Raw genomic sequence first — 4,978 nt, 5'->3', positions numbered from 1 at the left:
AAGGATATTTTTAACCGTAACCCAGAGATTTTCACCAGGGTTTGCTTGATACCTATTTGTCATGCTTAAAGCATACGATACATCTGGTCGAGTACATATCATGGATAGATCCAATATCTTAAGCATATGGAATCTTATTCATCATTTCTTTTTCTTGTGGAGTTAAAGATACATTTTCTTCGAAAGAGAAATGCCATGTCTCATAGGCAAAAATCCTTTTTTGGATTCTTCTATATCGAACATTTTCAGCACTTTGTCTATATATGTACTTTGACTCAGACCTAGAAGTCGTCTTGATCTATCTCTATAGATCTTAACTCCTAAGATATACGCTGCCTCACCCAAATCTTTCATAGAAAAACAACTACCTAACCAAGTCTTAACAAACTCTAAGGTAGGTATATCATTTCCTATGATGAGTATGTCATCTACATAAAATATTAGGAAAGAAACAATGCTCCCACTAGCTTTCTTATAAACACAAGGTTCATCTTCATTTATGATAAAACCAAACTCTTTGATTACATCATTGAAATGAAGATTCTAGCTTTGAGAAGCTTGTTATAGTCGATAAATAAATCTTTGTAGCTTACAAACCTTTCCAGCATTTTCTGCAATGTCAAAACCTTATGGTTGTGTCATATACACATCCTCTTCAAGTTTTTCATTAAGGAAAGTGGTTTTGACGTCCATTTGTCAGATTTCATAATCATGGAATGTAGCTATTGCGAGCAAGATTTGGATGACTTAAACATAGCTACATGGGAGAATGCTTCATCATAGTATACACCATGAACTTGTCAAAAACCTTTAGTGACTAATCACCCCTTTTATGTTTGTACATTACCATCCATGTCATTGTTCTTCTTGAAAACCCATTTATATAGGTTTGACCCCTTCAGGTGGTTCAACCAAAGACCATAATTGGTTTACTGACATGGAATCCATCTCATATCTCATGGCTTCAAGACATTTCTCAGAGTCTGGGCTATACACTGCCTCTTAATAAGTCCTGGGCTTATCTTGATCCATAAGAAGAACATCTCCATGTGCATTAATGAGAAATCCAAATCTCTTAGGTGAACGACGTTCTCTTGTGGATCTACGCACTGGTTGTGTTTCTAAATCTGTTGAATGCTCCTCAATAACTTGTAAAACATGCTCAACTTCAGTTTCATTGATATGTTGTTCTTTAACTTCTACAGGTTCAATATTTCTACCCTTCCCTTTCTTTGAGAGAAATTCTCTTTCGAGAAAACTCTTGTTCAAGCAACAAACACTTTGTTCTCGTTAGGGTTGAAGAAATAGTATCCATTAGTTTCTTTAGGATATCCAACAAATATACACTTATGAGATTTAGGTTCGAGCTTTGTAGGCATCTGATTTTTTACATAAGCTTTACAAACCCAAATCTTCATAAAACACATACTTGGATGCTTCTCAGTTCGTATCTCGTATGGTGTCTTTTGAACCAATTTAGATGGAACACAATTTAGTGTTAAAACGACTGTTTCAAGTCCCCAAAAAGAAGTTAGAAGATCACTATGACTCATCATCGATCGAACCATGTCTAACAGTGTTCGATTCCTTCTTTCAGAAAATCCATTCTAGTGTGGTGTACCAGGTGGTGTAAGCTGTGAGATAATCCCACATTCTTTCAGGAGTTCATCAAACTCTATGCTTAAGTATTCTCCACCTCGATCTAATTGAAGTGCCTTAATACTCTTGCCTAGTTGATTTTGTAATTCATTTTTAAATTCCTTAAACTTTTTAAGGGCTTCAGATTTATGGCGCATAAGATAAATATACCCATACCGATGAAGTCATTGGTGAAAGTAATGAAGTAATGGAATCCACCTCTAGCTTGTGTATCATCGGTCCACATACATCACTATGTATTAACCCCAATAAATCACTTGCTCGCTCACCTTTACTATTAAAAGAAGTTTTAGTCATTTTTCGCAACAAGCAAGATTTGCATACATCATATTGTTCGAAAACAAATGATTTTAAGAATCTATCTTTATGGAGTTTTGATACGTGTTTCTTACTTATATGGGCTAAATGACAATGCCAAAGATGAGTTTGATTCGAGTAATTTGTTTTTGATCTTTTACTATTTATATTATAAATGGTGTTTTCTTGATCCAAAATATAAACACCATTAGCCAATTTGTCGATCCATAAAAAACATTGTCGAGATAAAAAAAACAACAATTATTCATAATAATAATCTTAAAACAATCTTGTCCAAACAAGGAATAGAAATAATGTTCTTAGTAAAACTAGGCAGAAAATAACAATCCTCTAAATTTAAATCAAGTCTTATAGGCAAAGATAAAACATATGTCCCTATAGCTAATGCATAAACTCTTGCTCCATTTCCCACTCGTAGGCCTACATCTCCTTTAGCCAGATTCCTTCATTTTTGCAGTCCCTGTACGAAAGTACAAATATAAGAACCACAACCGATAAATAATACCCAAGAAGTAGACGATAACAAATTAACATCAATAACATAAATACCTGAAACAAACATTCCGTTTGCTTTTTCCTTCTTGACCTCTTAAAGGTAAACAGGGCAGTTTCTCTTACAATGTCTGGTCTTATCGCAATGGAAACATTTTTCTTCCTTGCTAACTCCCCCTTTGGGTCTCAATGCATTTTTCCCTTTTGGTTTGACCTTACCATTTCCCTTAGACTTTGCCACTACCTTTTTTTTTCCTTTCATTTTCCTTGTGGACCATCAGAATGGGATTAGGTTCAACATTTTTCATGTTACTTTCAGCAGTTCGTAACATGTAAGTAACTGTGGCAAAGTCTTGTTAATTTCATTCATGTTGACATTAAGGAAAAATTGGCTAAAGCTATCTTGCAACGATTGTAGGATAACATCGGTAGCCAATTCATCTTTGAGAGGAAATCCCAGCATTTCCAATGTTTGGATGTAGCCCATCAACATGATGACATGAGCTCCTACAGGAGTTCCCTCGGCCATTTTACATTGAAAAAGAGCTTTAGAGGTCTCGTATCTCTCTTTACATGATTGGCCTTCATATATTTCTTTGAGATTTTAAATCATCTCATATGCAACCATGTCCTCATGTTGCTTCTGAAGCTCAAGAGTCATGGTGGCAAGCATTAGACATCCAATATCTAACATATAATCCATATGTTTCTTGAATTTATCTTTTTCAGTTCTTGAAACATTAGCTGCCGGTTCATCAGGAATAGGTTCTTCAATGGCATATTCTTTCCTTTCTTGTTTGAGAACAACTCTCAAATTACGAAACCAGTCAAGGAAGATTATGCCATTAAGTTTATCTTTCTCAGGAGTGATCAAAATGATAGAGTGTTGTTTTTCATTAAACATACAAAAATGGAAATATTAAAGCAAGTAAATTTATCAAATTAAAATTTATAAATAGGTCTTTATTTACAAATTACTCCGACTATTTTATTCAAAATTAAAAACCCTCTTTGTTTTACTTTCAGAAAAATTCAACGAAAATTTTTCTAGTGGGTGAAGATCCATAATGCTTCAATTTCCTAAATCAGCTTTGGCTTTTCTTTTAAGATAGTGGTTATTTAGGTAAGTAACACTTTACTAGTTACATCTCATGTAACTCCTCCTTTTGGTGAACAACTCTTGTTCAAGTCAGCTCCTGACTTATCCAAATATTTAACCTCTAGGTTTCTAATCCTATTAGAATAACCTAACTAAGTTATTACAAATATCTCAACGGTGAATATCACTTGTTTATTCTTCACATTTAACAAGATAACTTTATGTTCCAATGCTTTGGCAAAGCCCACATAATATCGATCGAAGCCTTAACAAGGGTAAATATTGGACGGTTAAGTTAACTTAGATTATAAAGAGTGATTTGCGTAATTATCTCATCATTGTTTATTTTAATATTAGGCCCTTTATATATATCATCAATATTCATTCTTATTTTATCATTTGTTGCATTGCATACAAACAAATATAGCAATAAATAAGATGCAATGGTTATAGCCCAAAATAATGACTAATGTGGCCCATCCCAAGCCAATTGGATAACCAAAAAACCCTAAAGCCTAAGACTGCTCTCTAGATATCTTCTCTCCATTCTTCTGTTCCTTGTGAATCTTTATAGGATTACAATTTTAAAAGAAACTTGTTTTCCATACGAGGGAGTAAATGAGAAGAGAAATACAACAGAGATATAGAAAGGCACGACTCGCAGACCGTATTTCAAATTAAACCATTGTAAATTGAACAAGGGCTATAGCTATGCAAGTCAAACACCGTGCAAAACAATCATATATATATATATATAAAGTGCTTCCATTTCTATAGAAAAACCTCACGATTTGATAACACTTATCAACAGAATCGTGTTTTTGGGATTCTCAATCCCGAAGGTTTTCTGCATTGGAACAACCATTGTTCCACTGCCAAATGCGATATGTTATCGCACTCCCACGAATCATCATGTCAACGATTGACATATGGATTTCGTAAAATCCTTGCAGCAACAAATCGATTGAAAAATATATTTACAAATTAACTTATTAATCATTGCGGTTATCGATTCGAATAATGATATCATGCATATTTACCAAAAATATAAAACTAGAACATGCATATCATACATATCACATCAACCAAGAATTTAACCCGAATAAAGATCGTACAAGTGGCTCTGACACCACTGTTGGGACTGTCGACGCACCCCACGGCGTGAAACAAAACTCGACGATCACACCAGCGATCCAAGTATGTACAACTGAAATCGGGAGGAAAGGATGCAAATACTTACAATGGGTTCCTTGAAAAACAACAAAGATAGCAGCAGGAAGTGGTGATCACGAATGGTTGAATCATAAGCTCCTTGAAAACACTTCTCGGCCTCTACTTAGTTCACCCAATTGAGAGCAAAATTTTCTTTTCCCAAAACTTTTGAGAAAAGCGGCTGAAGTTAAAACGGCT

The sequence above is a fragment of the Hibiscus syriacus genome, unplaced genomic scaffold, assembly GCF_006381635.1.
Source record: "Hibiscus syriacus cultivar Baekdansim isolate YM2019G1 unplaced genomic scaffold, ASM638163v2 tig00110450_pilon, whole genome shotgun sequence".
NCBI classification, from domain to species: domain Eukaryota; kingdom Viridiplantae; phylum Streptophyta; class Magnoliopsida; order Malvales; family Malvaceae; genus Hibiscus; species Hibiscus syriacus.
This window is presented reverse-complemented; position numbering follows the sequence as displayed.